Source organism: Corvus cornix, chromosome 5, assembly GCF_000738735.6.
Source record: "Corvus cornix cornix isolate S_Up_H32 chromosome 5, ASM73873v5, whole genome shotgun sequence".
In the NCBI taxonomy this organism is placed as follows: Eukaryota; Metazoa; Chordata; class Aves; order Passeriformes; family Corvidae; genus Corvus; species Corvus cornix.
Genome location: NC_046335.1, coordinates 57,168,283 through 57,187,053, shown reverse-complemented (window position 1 = coordinate 57,187,053; position 18,771 = coordinate 57,168,283). Strand labels below are relative to the sequence as shown.

Below are 18,771 nucleotides of genomic sequence, written 5' to 3'. Positions count from 1 at the left end.
ATCTTTTCAGAGTTCAAACTCTAATGGCAGAAGTAAAACCATACAAGTATCTGAATTCAAGCAGATAATCCCACTGTTCAAGTCTCTGTTAGTGCCATAAAATTATATTTGTACTATTTATGGAATGTGCAGATACAGGGGAAATGTATTTATAGCTGTTTTGACTAGTTCTACTGTGTGCTTAGGGAAGAAACCATGGAATTTGGGGTTTGGCATTTTGGACACTGGGCAAATTAGAGGGCCCCTAACTCTCTTGACTCCCATTTGCTGCTGTGTGGTTCTGGGGTCAGCCAGGCATCTCTGGTTGGAAGGGAATACAATTCTCAGCATCAGCCGTGTCCTCTTCAGCTAATTATCTGTAAAGTGCACAGCCAGCTTCTCTCTCTGGACTGCAGGAAATGCTGCCTTGAGTCACACTTTGGGAAAGCTCTGACATCTCTGAATCAGGAGAAACTTTGTATTGATTTTTACTGCTTGTGTTTAAGTCAATTCGTTACATTTGGAATGAAAAAGAATTTGTAGCTTTTGTCATGAAGAAATAAGATAGCAAAATCCGTTCACTGTGCCTATAAATTAAACTTCTACTTTTCTACCGCCTTGGAAATTAGCTTTAGGCATTTTTGGCATGAAGTAATTATGTCAGCCACAGATTCTTCAATTTTTTTAATGTTACATTCAGTAGGACATAAAGTATTTAATATTTGTTAAAGCTCAGAGAATATTGCACAGCCTGTTGGTTTGGGGAAGATTTACAAACGTGGAGCCCTGGCTCTTCCAGTGACCACGAGGAATCTGTTTGCTGCTTTAACCACTCTTTCCCTGGAAAAAGGACACAGCTGGTTCCTGCAGGGAGCAGGGCTTTTGAGAATTTTAAAAAGCATTTTCTGCCACTGCTCATGCCCATGTAATGAAATCCTACACGTCCAGAAAGGCCTATGAGCACGGTCCAAGGAAAACTGTCCCTAAGCAGAAAACCCCAAGCAATGGGTTTTCTTTTGCTTTAAGAATTAGTGTCACTCAACAAAGCCTGCTGGTGGGATGGGAACATCTCAAACATTCCTGGCTGTGGAGATGCCATACCACGATCTCCAGATAGCCTTTCCCTCCACCACATGACTGCAGTGATAAGCAGAGTCAGATGAGACTGCTGGGCCCATCGAGGCGCCTGCTCCTGCCAAAAGGGAGCGGGGTGTCCCCCCAGCCCAGCATGGATGGACCTGTGTGCCCCTGTCGCTGACACCAGTGCTCATCTGATCCCTTTGGGAGCTCATTCAGCTCTCTCAGGCACCACAGGGGGAAAAAAAAATAATTAAAAGAAGATGTTTAGGTATTTGCTGGCACAGGGAGCTGAATCAGCTTGCTAAGGGGTCATAGGAGCACCAGGCCTGGCCTGAGTGCTGTGTCCTGCTCTGGAAGGGGAGAGCATGGATTTGCCTCTTTCACTGGCAGCAAACTCTTCTCCAGCCACCTACATGACTCAATCCAAAGATTTTTGTCCACTGGTAAAATGGCCATTTTTTAGTGTAATTACACTAATTTTCTCAACATATCCTTCCCAGCATTTCCCCCTCTTGCAGTATTATGGCTTTATTGGAGGGAAGACAGAATATTTTCTCCAGTAATTCAGAATTCTTCCCTTTTTCCTTTCTGAGCAGGAAGAAAAAGAATCATCATAAACCAGCATTGTACTCAGTAAGGGACCACTCTTGTTTTATCACCCTCATTTCTTTGTACATACTGGTAGCCCTTAAGAAAATCCAATCAAGAATCAGGCCCACGTTGTGCAACACATTAAACAAAGACATAATAAACAGCCAGCCCATGCCACCAGGGACTTTGTATGCTTGGGGTTTTATATAGCCTTCAAATTGGAATATTTTGGATGGATCTAGACATTCCAAAAGGAAGCGTCTGAATTAATAAGTAAAGGAGGTTGTGCTGGAAAATGTCATGATTGCATTTAAAGAAATTGGCCTAGTTAGATTAAATGAACGGCCTTTAAAGAAGTAATTCTTCCTCCATTCTGTGCAGAGGTTCTGTCACAGACCACCACTATTCAAAGTAAAGAGCCTGTGAGAAACAGCTGGATTGAGTGAAAAATCAAGAAACAGCCTGATATGCAGTCAAGCCCATTTAATTACACTTCCTAATTATATTTCCCATGATAATTATATACAGTATTTAAATGCAGCATGCTATTTCCTGTTCAGAGTGATTAAAAACACCCTCGTGATTGGCGAAAAGATGCCGGTAGAACCGAGGGACGTTTCAGATGCTGCTGCCGATAAGCCCCGGCTCCCTCGCAGACGGGAAAAGCGCCGGGACCTGAGAGCAGCCGTGGGCAGAGCAACCGCACGGCCCCTCCAGGGCACGGAGCTGCTGCTGCTCACCTGAGAAAAGACTCCCAGATAAAGCCCTCCGAGTATCTGCTGCATCTGCGCTCGTGGGTCAAAATATTTAAATCTGGGTGCTTCGAGTTCAGCATCTCGCTGCTCATTAGCACATCTAAAGGAGGCTCGCAGAGCACCCGAGGCTCCCGGGAGGCAGGAGCCAGAAATCCCTCTCCTTCCCCCTCTCACTGCCCTGCTGGCGATTGTTGTTTGCAATTCCAGCAGCGCCTGGCTCCTCGCGGGTATCTGCCCCATACCTACATCAGAGAAGGAGGAAGCTGGAGGGGAAAAGGAAAAGCAGGCGGCAGAGAAATACGGTTTGGGGGAAATGATGCTGCCTTGGGAACGGATCGTGTCCCGCAGCAGCAGTGGGCAGAGGCCTGAGGCCTCTGCGAGCTGCTCTCAGGGAATCATGGAGTGGTTCGTGCTGGAAGGGACCTTAAGGATAATCTAGTTCCAACTCCTTCCACTATCCCAGGTCACTCCAAGCCCCGTCCAACCTGGCTTTGAACACCTCCAGGGATGGGGCAGCCACAGCTTCTCTGGGCACCCTGCTCCTGTCCCTCTGAGTCTTATTTCTTTGCTGTATGCAGGAGTTTGTAGGACTGACATGCCTGGCCTCAGGGAGAGAACAGGAGGAGAATCCCTCATTTCATCATGTGGATGTCACTTCTGCAGAGATTTGGACTTCCCGAGTCTGAACCCTCCCCCAGGACACAGTGCAGCAAAAAACCCTTTGAACAAATTTTCAGCTTTTGTGTTGCTGAATTCATACACCAGATTTTTTTCCTAGACATGAAATATTTGTCATTGTTAAGAAAGCATGGCATTTAGTTTATAGGCATGCTCTCCTGGACAATCCCAAAAGGGAAGCATTGCTTCTTGAAATGTTGCAAAGGAAAATGCTTCCAGGAGTTGGCCTTTGAACTAAGTTTCTGCTTCATTTAACTGCTGAATTTGACAGCAGTAGAGCTCCTAATTTCTTTATGGAATGAAATGCTTTCACTTCTGATCAACAGAGGCTAAATGTATTTGCAACACTGCAGGATACTCCATGGAAGAGTTATTAATGTTACATTAGACCTAAATAAGCTGAATTTTGTGTGGATTTCTGGGGACAACTACAGATCATGTTCTAATTAGGCAGAATACAATGGGAATATTGAACCACTGCTGTTACTGTGCATGCAGCTACAACCTCAACATCCAGAACAGAAATATCAGCCCCTCAAGTCTCAAGAATGTTTCTTACCAAAAGGAGCATCTAAAATTAGTGAGGATGACCTCAAGTCAGACTCTGAGCCTTCCCACTGGATAGAGAATATTTAACAGGAGTAATCAGATCGGGGTAGCATTTCAATTATCCAGTACTCAGCTTATTACATGTAGAGATGGAATCTGAACACTTATTAATGTTCATTTTGTCAATAAAAGAAAACACAATCTGTGAGATAAGACAGCACATGCAGATGGAAACTTCTGTGTGTGGAAGGAATACAGCAATTTATCCATCCACTGCTAAAGGTTCCAGGCAAGATATTTAGCAAATGTTGACTGAAAATGAACGGGCAGCAGCTTTTAACAATTTCTCCATTTTCATCATTCTTGCAATTTTAAGTGCTCTTGGTAAAACCAGCACAATAGGAGACAGCTAATCTGTTATGCCATCATAATTCCTGCATTAAGGCAGTGTTTACTAATCCTGAATCATTCCAGATTTACACCACTCTGACTGAGACCAGCCTCTGGCCCAGAAACATTATACAAGGCAAGTATTTACATCTGGGAGCACATAAGTACCAGAAACACCAGAACCTTTGATTTTTCAAAAACCCCTATCATTCAAACTGATTAAGACATGTGTCTCAATTTACTGGTTTGAGGTTTTCCAGTTACATTCCCTAACTCTCCCTCTCTTCTCTGTTACTCCTTCCTGCCTCCCTCACTCCTCCTGAGTGAGAAAATATGCCTTTTAGGCCTTTCAAAACAGTTTAAACTCAGACCTAAAGCTCCATTCCCACCTCAATCCCATGAACCAAGATGCTTGCACTGTTTTCAGCAGTTAATTAACAATGAATGCCTGCCTTTGGAGACTGGGTGAAGCAGGGTGGGGATAAAAGATGAAGAAGGCTGAGGACAGACATAACAAGAATGGGGAGGGAGCAAAGTGGGTGGCTTATCAAATTCCACAAATACCAGACGAGGAGAGGTGTTGATTTGTTGCTGGGAAAACCCTGTTTGTTTATGGAGTTTAATCACCTGTTTTATGTTTGTTGTTTGAAACATATGGGAGACAATGGGATTGTTTGCCCCCAGTGCACTGGAATACGGTACAGTAAGAGTTGTACACAGGAATTTTAAGTCACTGGTATGTGTAAATTAGGAGAGCTCAGATCACTAACAGCTCAGGCTCCTGCTCAGCCTGTGTGAAGGAGGCACCAAAGAATGTGCCCAAGGTTGACAGTCAGGAAAAAAATGTCTCGTTTGTGATCCATAAAATAAACATAATTCTTTGAGGTGAGGTGAAGGAACTTGGAAAACAATGCATCCCACATAATATCTGTCAGCAAGGCACTGCCTGTCACATAGTTTGGGCTCCTTCTGCTTGTGCTATGTCTCTTCTTTTTTCTTTTTCTTTTCGTAGCAGCAGCCAGACTGGGTGGGCAAGACCAGAGCTCTGCATCAGTCTAAAGAAACATCAGTGGACATCCTGTTTCTGAGCAACTCCACTGCTTGGGCTGCGTGTAGAAGATCTTTTTGCATCCTTTGTGTCCTCCCCAGAGGACGGGATTCGTGTGCCCCATGCACGGGCTGTGCTGCTGGGATGCAAAAGGACTCTCTTAGTTTAATATTTAATCACACCTGGTCCAACCCTTCTTGGCAAAAGCACAGTCTTGACAAGGTGGCCCAGCAACTCGTGCAGCCAAATCTCACCCTCTGAGCTCTGCTACAATTCAGCTTCCTCCCCTGTTGTTCAGGGATGCTGCTGCCCCTCTCCAGTAAGGAAAACACACAAAGAAGCACTTTTCTCTCTATGTTTTCCCCATAAACATCTGTAAAGTCACTCCATTATCTTTCTTCAACTCTTCCTCAGATAAAATGCTCACAAATAACCCTGTGAGAAAGGAACTGTAACTTCATCTAACACTGATTGCTTGAAACAGCTTCTTTTGTTTATGTATAAACATTGCTCAGCTAGTGCTTAACTTGGAACCTGTTAAGGGACAGGAACGCTCTCTATGTGCAGCTGCTAACACAGATATTTCCTTCTCCACGTGTAGATAGCATGACAATAAAAAAAAAAAAACAAACAAGTACATATAAAATACAAGATTTTCTAAGAATCTCAGCTTTCATTTGCCATTGAAAGGAAACTATTTAGCCTCAGCGTTGCCATAAAAAACATTGTCATGCTGGTCCACATTCACTGAAAGGCTCTGAAATGAGAGAAAACTCAACATCCATTATTTTATTTTTTTTTCCAAATATTGAATTGGTAAGTCAACCCCCTTATTCTAGACAGTCTGATTCATGAAATTTGCCTGTCTGGGGGTGGCTGTACTAGATTAATTCAAACAAAAATACACCACAGCCCCTCTATGGGATAAGGTCTTACAAAGTTCACGCCATTCATAAATTGTTTCCAATTCCTACGGCAAATAAGTGTTTATTATTTTGTTAAAAGGGGAGGAAAACAACATCAGCATCACTTAAATGATGTGGCCCATGTTGTTGACATGTTCTGGTCACAGCCATGGTTTTTGTGAAGTCAGAGTGATTAATGGTGGAGGCTACAGGCTGTCCCCTGAGCTCTGTGTGTGTGTCTGTGTGGGCAGGGTCAGAGGCATCACACGTAATAATAGTGTGGTTTGTGAACCTAAATTTTAACCCCCCGCCTTGGGTTTAAGCTCTGTAAATTTTATGAGCTGTTTTTCAGAAACTGGAATCCAAATCAGGTTTTTCCAACTTTGCAAATTTTTGATTTTTTTTTTTTTAATTTTCTCTATTATTACTGTTATTTCTTGTCACCTACACTTGCAGAGATCACAGGCTTTGGGACGAAACCAGTGTGAGGGGTTCCTGACCTGGGCACAAGGCAGAAACAGGGCTTTTCCACAGGCAAAAGGTTCCACATGGAATGGAACTGTGCTCTTGCACAGCCTCTGAACCAGGCAGCAGGGCAGAGTCACCACTCCTTGGAGACAGCTCTTTATCTTCATTCTGGCTGCACGTGGGTGATAAAGCTGATGTTTGGATTTCATACAACATCTTCTCAATTTAAAACCAGTGTGATGCTCAGAGTCTTGGGCTTTCAGCTCTGGTCTATAAACGGCTCCTGGTAAATTATCAAAGGCATATAAATGATGTGGGAGTCTAAATTCTATTTTTCCAAAGGGATTTACACATATATTAGGAATGTATGAACTTAGCAGACTTAGGCAATAAATCTAATTGATTTCAGGAAGGTTCCTAGGTAGCTTTGATATTTTCAGAATGCAGCCCTTTGTCTGATGGGCTGAACCATTTCTTGTTTCCCTCATTATCACAGTGAAATGAATCTTGACTATCTGCCATCATCTAAAACGTGCTAGAACTCAACAGCAAAAATACAACAGTGGCACTCACAGGTGATGTCTAACTTGTTCCTCCCACTCAAACAATATTTCTGGGTTTTTTTCCATGAGTACAAAAGAAGCCAGGTTCACCTCGAGAACGAATTATTCTGCCCATGATGCAAGTTGAGTGGGACCATGTAACATCTGCTTTCTTTTGTCACATCTTCTCTGACTCCTAAAGCTCTGCAAGAGAAGACTACGCTCTAAGAACTCCAGCTCTGTTTTCACGAAGCTCAGCTCAGTTGTAACAATGTCTTGAGGTTAATTAAAACACCTTTTGGCAATTCAGACCAACCCTTTCTTGCTGAAACTCTTAAGACCAGCATCAGCTGGGGTTGACTGTGGAGTGGCTTCCCTGAACCAAAGTTTCGCTCTGTGCGCACCAACATGAAGTTATTAAAAGTCAGCGGTGAGTGACACCAGGGCGTGACTCCGTGGGAGAAGCGATGTCCTCCTGAGATCAGCCAACTTCTGCTTCAGCCTGTTCTCCTTCAGGCTGGGCTGGACCTGTCATGAGCACCCAGGGAGAAAAATTCCATTGGGATTCCAAGGCCTGTGTTGTCAAACATGTGGGGAAGCTGGCCCCTTTCTGAAGCCCCCTGAGCCAGCAGCCATTCGTGCCCCACAGGCAGAAGGAGAGCAGGACTCAGCTGCAATTTTGGCTTTAGGGATAAATGCTCGCTCCCCTTCTCTGGAGGAGCTGAGCTGCTGCCAGCAATTAAGGCTGTGAGAAGCAATTCCCTGATCTCTAGAGAGCATAACCTCTTGCCACCAGTAATTAAATTTCCCTGGTGGCTGTGGTTTTGCCAGCACGGCCCTCCAGCACTGTGTTCCTGCTCCTCGTCCCTCGCTCCGGGGTTGCACCACACCACTCCCTCTGCTCCACCAGTACAGCCATGGATGCATCTGTGCAATGAACTGGAGCAGGGAATAAGTCCAGCTCAAAAATAGCCTGGCAGAGAAACACTTAGTTTTTTATGTGTCTTCCTCCAAATTGGATCAAATTCCTGATCCGTTTCGCAGCAGAGCCACAAACCAATACTCCAGGAGAACCGAGGGGCCCGTGCACTGCAGGAGGGAAGATGAAACAAGCAGTAGGAAAAGGCTGGAAAGGGAATACCAGAAGCCAGAATTGGTGTTGAAGACTTAATCTTGTGAAACCACAGCCTCACTCTTCCAGCCAGGAAAAAGTCAGCAGCTGCTGACCAGCACTGTTTTTTCTAACACTTCAGAGCCCCCTTTGAACTTTTTTGCGGCCCTGGGGGGATTGTAGCCCACAGTCAGGGAAACTCTGCCCGGGGCTGGCCACTCAGTCTTAGTGCACTGGGACCAACTTTCCAAGGAATAGAAGTTTCCCCGGCTGCTGGCACACACAAACTGTCTGCTGGGGGAACATGCCTCTTTCCACCCACCCTGGTGAGAATTCACGAGAATCCTGATGGGGAAAAATGTAAGAGGTCAAATATAGCTCTGGTTAGAAAATCATCTTCCCCCACAACGTGTCTTGAAAAGAAGAGCTCAAAAAAAAAATACTTTCCTTAGCAGATTTATAGCAAAACATTAGTTTAGAGCACATTGTAATGGCAAAATATTGTACTCGTAACAATAAATCATTTCTTAAGAAAAACTTTCAATTTTAAAAGTGTTGGCCAGCCATGTTTAAAACAACACTGAAAAACAGAGATCTTGTTTTGAATTGTTTGCCAGTAATGTACAAAAACTTACTGAGATTCATGAGGAAATGGAATGATCTATGACTCATAAGGAAAACATGAATTCTTCTTTTTATTTTAGAGTATAAATGCAAAGATCTGTGTATGAACAAGGAGCTAAACAAATGTTTGGGTTGTTAGTAGCAGATACTTCACCCACTTTGAAACCGGAATACCGCTTTTCTGAAGGAAAACAGACTCTGCTGCAGGACAGAGTCTCAAATTATCGATAGGAATATTCATACACATCCAGTTGCTGGGGCAAAGAGACAGGCAAAAATGAATGCCAGATTCTTGGAAAGCCTTGCATATTTTACAGCAGAAATTAAAGCCATGCTCTTTAAGGAACATTGTTTAATAATATTCTTTCTTTCTGCCACTCTGTGTTCTTTTCGTTCTTTTGTTATTCAGTGTTCGCATTCAGGACAGATATTTAAGTGTGTGCATAATACCAAGCAAATGTCTCAGTGCTATCGACTTTAAAGTTCTAAAGTTAAGATCATATTTTAGTGGTCTCCTGAGCAGGATTTACATATTTTTTTTCCTTGAGCCGTGACCTTTAGCTTGAAGCTTTTTGAGACTTTTTGTTATGGTAGTGCTGATCTTGATTTAAACCTATAAAACAAATGATAGGTTCACATTAGTCAAAGGTTTTCCCCTCCAGGACGTGCCATTCCTCAGCACAACTAAATGAAAAAAATAGTCAATTTTTCTAAATTTATTTCACATATTTTCTAAAGTAACATCATTAGCTGTTTGTTCTCAAGAGTTTTTCTGTTTCTCTAGGCATTCTCTTTCTGAAAATGAGGATTTTATTCAATTTCTTCCCACTAACGTTTAAGAAAACATTTAAATTCAAACTGGATGGCATTGGACCCCAACTTGAAGTGGCCAGAGTTCATCTGGACCGGACTCAGTGTCAAAATAACAAGGCTTCTATCCCAAAAAGTAAGACTCAGGTTTGGCCAATTCCACAGTACATTATTTTAGGCAATGCCCAAAACATCACAGTTTGTAAAGAAAACGTCCTGCATCTCTCCAAAGACTCCAGCAAGCACTCTGGAGTCTTCCAGAGGTCCATGAACCACATCTTGGGACACAAGAGGGTGGCATGGTTTATCTGACTCTGTCGATCTACTCCAATTGAGGGGGAAAATGTGCCATTAGTTAGATTAGATTAATGCAGCTCTTATAGCTAATTTACTGAGCAAATTTCCCTTTATGTCTGCTTTATTTTCCCTTTTGTTGCTTTCCTTTTTTGCCTTTCCTTTTCCTTTCAAGCGCTCATTCTGTGAGAAAAGATGAGATCTCCAGCGAGGAGAAGAGGGAACCCGTTAAATACCTCATTATCTCCCAGGTCTGTGTTGATTTACACTTCCAGCCAGAGAAATGGAGTTCAGTTCCTCCCTGACTGCACTGACACTGCAGATAACCCCGGCACATCCATCTCAAATTGTCAGCTCAAGACAAATTACCTTCTCTCCAGGATACTCTCTTTCACTGATTACCTGCTACTCAAATTAAATGCCATCTGACTTCTGAGAGTCTTTTGTTTGTCAGATTCCACTGGATTATGCAAAAAACGATGGGGGGAGAATCTGGTATGTTTGAAGTCTTGAGAACAGAGTGCACAGGCCCTGCTTCCTCCTCCAGCTTTGGAGGAAGAGCTCGGGCTTTTCCTAATCTGTTTGCCACCCCACTGTATAGTAAACTTTACTGTCAATAAGAAAGATAAAACCTAAAAGCCTTCTGAATAATGCCTTAAAGCAGTAGGATACTGTGAAATCCTCGTGTTCAGCGGCAAATATTTCACACAACCAAATTTTTAAAAGCCCAGGTTTTAGTTCATTTAAATATTTCACTTAATTCCTTTGTTTTAATGTGTGAAAGAAAAAGAGTGTCAGGAAGTACTTCAAAGGAGGATCTAGTAATTGCAATCATGTTTACTTAAATTTTTCTCTCAAAGGCTTTTGGACTTTTTACTTCCTTCAACTGTAATTGTCTGGCCTACTATTTTCCAGTTATTCACCTCAGGCTGTTTTATGTGTTTTGGGGGTTTTTCTTGTTAAAGCTTTCCCATTCTCCAAAATGAGATGGGGGGGAGGGGCATGAAAACCAACATTTAGATGTTTCGCAGAGAAGCAATTTCAAGAAACCCGCGCTTGAGAGAAAGGATTTAAATTATACAGATCAGGGGCTGCCTTTGGCCCTTGGTGTTGAGATTTTGCTCCACACTGGTGAACTTATAAATTCTTGGGAGCTTGGAGTCTGCCCTGTGCTCTGACAACACCACAAGAAACACACGGGTGACGGCCTGGGCTATTCAGCAGGTCCTGAGTGTGCCATGTGCCCTGTCCTGACAGGGGTGTAGGGACTCAGAAGCCTTTGTCCTGGTCCTGGGGTTGCTCAGGAGGTCCCGTAGGGTTGTTGCTGGGGGCTGCTGTGCTGTTCGGTGCTGGGAACAGGAGCAGAGAAGGGGCGGGTCTGTGTTTGCCAGGTGGACAGCAAGGTCCTTGGCCAAGCCTTTAGAGCTCCATCCTCAGTGTGCACAGCAAGAGTGGGTGGTTTCACACAGAAAGCTGCATTTCAAAGCCCAGCAGGTTGAAGATTAGGACCTCTCAAGCGGGGAGCCCTGTTATCAGGAAATTGGGAAGTAATTAAGTCCCTTGGTGAGGCAGCACCCCAAGAAAAAGTGCAATCCTAAGTGTACTCAAAGACAAGACCACTGTATGAAACCAAGGGTAAAGAGTAAAATTGAAGAGTAAAATTTTAAAGAGTAAAATTTAAGCCCTGTGATACAGTTTAAAAAACTTTTTTTTTCAAACAACACTTTTGTAAATGGTGTGAAACCATATGTGCCATTTCTGTATGAAGCAGCTCATCACAAGACAATCTCCAGTTTAACAGACACAATCTCCTTGTTGAGGTATTTCTCCTCGTAAAAATAGAGTTCTTAACGTTGGTTGATTGAAGGTGCAAATGAATCTTTTTTGTTCTGAAATTATTACAGAAAGGCAGAGATACACCAGTCTGTGCTAATAACCTGCCTACAGAAGCACCACATTCATGCAGTTCACTCCCTGTCCTTTTTTTTGCTTCCTGGTATGCTGAAATGTTTTCCTTAAATGTAGCTTTGAAGATTTCCACTTTGTTAGAGAATGAAAGCTCCTGGTGGTAACATCTTGGGAGATGGGACAGTGATTAATAGTCACACCTTGCCCATGCCAAACTGATAGAGCTTCAGACAACTGGGGAGAAGAAGAATGGCTCTGCAGAGAGCACGGGGGGTTTTATTTCACACAAATCCAGCAGCAGCACTAACAGGCCCGCCCATCACCCTGCTCTGACTCCCAGAGTCCCTCAGCACACCCCAACTCGCTTGTATCCTTCCTCTGGCTTCATGAATTCCTTTCTGCTGAGTGGCACGGCTTGGACAGGATGGACAGAGAGCATCCTCACCCAAATCAGAGCTCTGCTCATTGGCCAGAGAGCTCTCCTGGGAGGTAGGACATGAGCCTTGAGTCCCCTGGGGCAGAGGAAGAAACTGAACCCTGACCTTCTCTACACAGAGATCAGTAGCCATGGGTCCCCTGCATGTCCCATGTCATGGATTTCCCAGGGCTGTCGTGGCTTCAGATGTCCAGCCTCCTGCTAACCCAGTCCTCCCAAACAGCCCCTTTGCCTCTGCTTTCAGTCTCACACTCCCAGGTCCCTTCTGGCCACGGGAGAGCTGACATTCCTGGTGTCCCTTCTGAGCTCCTGCTTGCATTAATGAGCCTGCTTGCTGTCCTGCTCGTTTACTCCCAGCGGCAGGAAAAGGGGGGAGGAAAACAGGGATGCCCCTTAAAACTGCTTTGCTTTAAGTGCTGAACTCTTGGTCCTTCCTCCTGCCCACCTTGGTCATTTTGCTGCTGGAGGTGTCCTTACCACGGCAAAGACAGAATTGTCTTCACTGAATGTTTCTCCTGTGAGGGTGGAAAACCATGGGAAGCTGATTATATCGACGGCAGGAGTACTTAAGGATTCCCTGGCTACATATAAACATGGAAACAGGGTGGGACACCAACTGGAACACAGCTGTCCCTCCTGCCAGACTTCGGGAGATGCAGGCTCTGCCTTTTGCAGGAGGGGCTGGCTCTGTATTCCAAGCACAGCTATTCCAGGTATGGCTCTTCCAGACTCAGTGAGCCGACTCCAGAAAACACTTCTCGTGGGCCAGATGTGTTTGTTCGGGAGGCAGAATTTGAAGGTGCTCAAGGAAGGGATGGCCATGGTACAGGAAGTGAAAAGAGGAAGGACAAAGAGGAAAGGTCTTTTTGAGCCAAATGCAGTTGGAAAGAATTTTCCAAGAGTTCAGCTATGTAATTTCGAAGAATTTGGAGAGAATAAGCACCCAGAGACATTCCATCCCTTGGACCTTTCACAACGAGATAGTGATCAAGCATTCTGCAGAGAACAATCCTGCACTGGCATGAATATGCCTAGATGACCTCAGGAGTCCTTTGCTCCTTTAATTGCAAAGACTTGTTACAATAAAAAAGACAACAGTGTTGTGCATGATAAAAGGGGCATTTGCAACTAAAAGGAGTATTTCCACATTAAGAAACTCCTTGGGTATCCAACCACAGTAAATATTTAAAACTGCACCACTGTGAGAAAGAGCAAAGGAGATAGTGGCAAAAAAAATAAATATATATAAAAAAGGAAAGAGAAGCAAGGTTTCAAAGGCAAAGCTCTCCTCTGTGTGTGAGCTTGCTAGTGTGAAAAGACAGGGACAGAGGCATCACACCCATTAACATTGCCAGGCACTAATGAACTGGCTTGCAAACTTGCTACTGAAATTCCTGCCTAGCCATCAGAATGAGAGAAAATGTTTGAAATTAATTTAGTTGCCATTTAAATTCAGTGGCTGTTCATTCAGCGAATCTCTGATAGGCTGTATTTACTAGGACAGCTTAGAACATTGGGTCCAAGCTCTAAACACAAGCCAGATATTTCCATTTCTAGTAGGAGAAAAAAATAGTTGGTATTACTGAGCAGCTCTGAACTCTACAGTGAAAGCACCTTTTTTTTCTCCCCTAGAAAAACAAACCAACTGTATTTACAGAAAATAAAAAAATATGAATCCAAGTGTGAGCAAGATGTATGTGAAGCGCTTGGGCAGCACCTCCCAGCAGTGCAGGAAATGCAGATTAATACCACATTCTGCTGTGTTTAGCCCACTGATCTGTGTTTCCACCTCTAGTGGATGTTGCAGAGTAAATTCCCATTCAGATTTCCCTCAGAAGGCTGCAGGAGTTGTTCAGTTCAATACTGAAAGAAACGACTGCAAAATCAAATTCAGCTCAAGAGGACAGGACTGTGCAAAACAAAGGAAACTCTTCTGTTTCTCCTAAACCCAACCACTGCATTTAGCATCTGATTTCAAAAGCTGTGGAGATACGCTTTGGACTTTTCCAAAATGCCACAGAAAAGGGTTTTTTTCTTCTTTCTGAAAACTCTGCTTTTGCTCTATGCTTGTGTCTGGTCATTTCTTTGACATACGAAGACCAGGTCTATGAACTCAAGCAGCTTAAGCAGCTGTTTAAAGTTAAGCATAAAGCTGTGAATATTTATTTTGAAGTACCATTCCACAGCATAATGAAATCAAAGTCCCCCAAACTCAGTAGCAGGCAACTGACTGTGTTCCAGTTCTGCCAAAAATACTGGCATTTTGTAATTTGGGAGAAAACAAAATTGTGAAAAAGCACATTTTCTTTCAGCTGTCTTTGTCAGATGAAATGTTTCTCCAGCCATATCTCATCCATTAGATGAGTTCCTAAGGCTAGGGTTCCTCTAGCTCCAAATAAAAAATCGCAGCACAGAGCGGGAAACCTTCAGCTTTGCCTTTGTCAGGGTTTGCTCCTGTCCTGAGGGGAGATACAGTCAGTAAGGATGAGCCTTGCTCAGTCAGACACTTCCATTGACATTCCTTGATTCTTTTTAGTTTGCTGACCACTTTGTAGGAGAATCATCCTCCAAATCCCAGCCTTTCCTTTCTCTGCACTCAAAGCTTTACATTTCTCCTGGTTTTCCTTAGCTCTCTTTATACTTCTCAGGTTGTGCAGAGGATCCAGCAATGTTTTCACATTGCCTGAAGACTGCCCAGCTGAAGGCATTATTTTGGCCATATTATTTCTGCCATATCTCACTTTTCCCTGGTTCAGTTTTCCACAAAGGGCCAACAAGAGGAATCCAGTAAACAATTCTTAAGTGAAAATTGTTCGGGCATCATGTCTGCCAACTGTGTTGTCCTATTTCAATAAGAAACCCCGTTTCTTCATAACAGCAGTTAGAAAATTATTAAAAAATGACTCACATTAGCAGGTAGCAGGACAAATCCTAATTTCCTGTTTGTAATCAATGCACGCAGTAAATTTAATTAATAAACATTGATTTTTATTGGCCATAGATGTCACACAACTAGAGAATAGATTTTCCCCTGCATATTTATCTGAAAGTGATTTTGTAAACAGAGACGTGTCTCGCCCAAGATTATACACAAGGTGTGAGAAAAGAAATGAAGCGGCAGAAGCCTCTGGTCCTCCACTCCCTGGATTTCCGTTATTCCACTGAAGTCCATTGGAAAGACCTGGTGATCTGAGAGGGGCCAGAAAGGTGATCATTTCTCTAGCATTTAAGAGAGAGTTTGTTTGTTTGTGTTTCTAACCATAACTGGTTGAAGAATGCCCCCTCTTGCAAATATTCTGTTTTCTGGCTTGGTTATGTCCCTATAAATTTGGCCCCAGACATTTTATTTCAGTGAGAAATTGAAGGGTTGCAGGTGATTTGTAATCCAAGATTTAGAAAAAAATGAATCATGGTTATGTCAAGCAGGAAGATAATAATGACAAAGGTGTGGCAGAGGTGGGTTGCTCAACTATTCAGTAATCTGGGATATCGAAGCACTCCAGGGAAAATCCATGCCACGAATAAGACCAGTACACACTTTCCCAGTGGTCTGCAGATGAAATCAAGGGACTGCTTGGAGGTGAAATTAAAATCAGAACGTCCACTAGCAGAACAATGTGGTGGCTGTCACTTTGACAGTGACAGAAGATCATCTCTGACGGCCTCACTTAATTTGAGACAAGCGACTTTCAAGGAAAAGAAATAACCTCGAAGGAAATGTAAGAGAGAACAACTTCCTTTAGGTCAGCCTGGCATTGTTGTCCTACTTGTGAGAAAACATTCCCAGCGAGGAATGGACTTTCTAGTCTTGTGAGGGTTCATAGTCAAAATAAACAGAGAAGAAACTGTGGGTAATGGACAACCGTGAGCACTCTTGTCTGTCCTAAAGGAAGCTTTTCATTTTTATCCAGTCGTTCTACACACAAAAAGATGTGTAAAAAGGCTGTTGGCATTACCTTTGCTAATGCACTCAGGTTCTTCCGAGGAATACAAACTTAGAAGGCTGTTTTATCAGCTGTCTTCAAGGGTTAGCATTATCCTTCGGCTGACCTGAGAGGTTTGAGGAGGCTGCTCTCAATGCCGCAGCACGATTTATCACAGTAAGAGGGGGAAAATGTAGAGTTAACATCGTATTTTGAAGCAGCACTTTGCTTTTTATCAAGGCTCACACAGTGTAAAATGTAAAAGGGGCTAGAATGACTCCAAAGCAGGTGCTGGTCTCTGCTAACAATGTCAGTGGAAATTAGTCTGCGGGAGTACATGTGAAAGGGACAAACACTCCATCCCTTCACGCTGTAGCCTGGCAGAAAAGAAGTCATTGACATTCCAGAGGAGGCCGAGTTAATCAGTAACACACCTGATTAGTGTCTCACAACTCCACAACAAAGATCTTTTCTGCCTCTGCTCACATCCCTCGGAGGATGTGGTGAGACACAGAGGTGCTGCCCCTTGGCCCTCAGCATCCCTCCGCGGCACAGGGGACAAGCGGTGCGGCACTGGGGACGGCAGGAAACAGTTCTGCGATGGAGATTTAACATGGAGATTGCTGGCTGCGGTGTCCACATGGATACGTCTCATTATCGGAGATAAAGGGTCATTGGGACCACCCTTTTTTTTAATGCAAATTAAACGTCGCCCGCAGACTCCTTTGCAAATCGTGGGTGCGTTCCCCTCTCCGTTTGGCAGGGTTCAAAGAGTTGCTCGGGTGTGTGACCTGAGGGTGGGGCATTTCCAAACACTTCGGCCTCAGCGAGTCATCCAGGGCACAAGACTTTCTTGTGAGGCAAGAAAAGGGCAATTTACACTTCTCCCTGGAGAAGGTCCCAGTCGCTGTTTCTCCCCCTCCACCACCCCCGACCTCACAGGCTCTCACCGAAATCTGCATGGAAGTGCTAACGAAACGAGTGAAATCCATGGTGACTTCGGATTGCCCAGCAGGAGCGACCCATAGATCGGGGAGGAATTTCTTCTTTCCCGAGGGCTCCTGGAGCTTATGTATGCCTGTGAGAAGAGGAAGGAAAGCTTTCCTCTCCCACATCCCGAGTGACGATGAGCGTTTGGTTTGTGCACTTCCAAATCACACACACACGCGGAGCAATTTTGATAATTCTCCAACAGTACCAGGTTTCCCTGAAAGGAGGTGAAAACATAACTACAAATTCAGCGCTTCTAGTTTGTGAAAGAGAAGGGTGGACCAGACATTTGCAATCGTTGCAAAGTGCTTGCAGACCCACAGATGACATACCTTCAGTTTTAGCTATTTTTGGCCGCCTCTGTAACCTTTTTTGCCTTTCCCAGGTACTTCCCAGCACCTTGTAGCTATTAGGCAAGCAAAGCAAGAAAAGCAAAAAAAAAAAAAAAAAAGAGACAAAAAAAAAAGAGTTTAAAGGACAACAATTTAATCCTTTCCAGCGCATGTATCTGTCTCATTAAAGCATTCTCCTGGAGCGGTGTAATGATACATCAAATGGAATCCATTTCAAGGTAAAATGAGTGCTGCTGATGGCTAACACACTGCTCCCGAGGCCTGGCTTAGACCCCAGTCCTAGTGCAGCCTAGCACTGAAGTAGATTAAATATCAACTCGGGTCACGTTCTCATGGCCCAGGCACAAGTGCCAACATTCTTCCAATTATTCAAGGCCAAAGAAAGAGCAACCTGCCTGACAGAGCTGTGACACAGCTTGATTAGATTTAGCTTAGAAGCCTGCCGAAAAGGATACTGTGGTATTTAACTCAGATGGAGAAAGGAATGGCCTCTCTGTTTAAATGAACTGAGGAGGGGGGAGGAGGAAAAGAAAAAAGAAAACAGTAAAAAGATAGAGCAAAAGAAAAAAAAAAAGCAGAATATATTTCTGTAATGAGAGAGAGCATGTTTTAAATTTGAAACGATTGTTTCTCCATAACATAGCCTGCATGTTCCACGTGTATAAACTGGTTTAATTGTAAAAGGTGGCTTTGTACACCCCTTTATTTAAATAATAGCTTTTTGCAGTCTGCACAGAAATCTTTCAGACCAAATAATTTTATCTTCCAGTTAGTGTAAACCACCTTGGATAAAAAGGGCTCAAGCTGGCAAACGGGACAGAAAAGCATGGACAGAAACTGAGTAAACACTGACATTTCAAACAGAAATAGTAACAGGAGTTTGGGTAGGAGAACACACAACTCCAAAGATCAAAATATCCGAGTGATTTGGCCGCGACTTTAAAGTCTAGGGAAAAAGGCAACTGCGTGTTCTGTGATTCAGCTCTGAGCTTCACATCTAATCTGACTGACAGGAATTCCAGGAGCGTAGTAAGGCAGCCGGGCTGTGATGCTGATTTCGAATGGAGCAGCAGCCAGAAGAATGCTGCTGCTCCATCTCCTGACATTCCTCAGAGGCCTGCTGTCCAAGCATTAGTCAGAGCTCAAAAGACCCTTTATTAGGGCAAATTGACGCATTTTTCCATTGAAAACTAATCTAATTTTTAAAAAGAGAAGGAGGTAGGTGAACAGAAAAATCACACAAGCCAATATTTTTTTGAAGGAAGAAGTATCTTTTTTTTCCCCCCCAAAACCCACTCACCCATCACACTCCCCCGTGTCTCTTCTGGAGAACTTAG

General features: G+C 43.6%; 1 long non-coding RNA gene across 1 annotated transcript in view; it reads right to left on the bottom strand.

Moving 5' to 3' along the window:
• LOC109146377 overlaps nucleotides 1-18,771 on the bottom strand; it is a 48,943-nt gene that overhangs the window by 1,207 nt on the left and 28,965 nt on the right. The gene's annotated exons all lie outside the window — the stretch shown is intronic.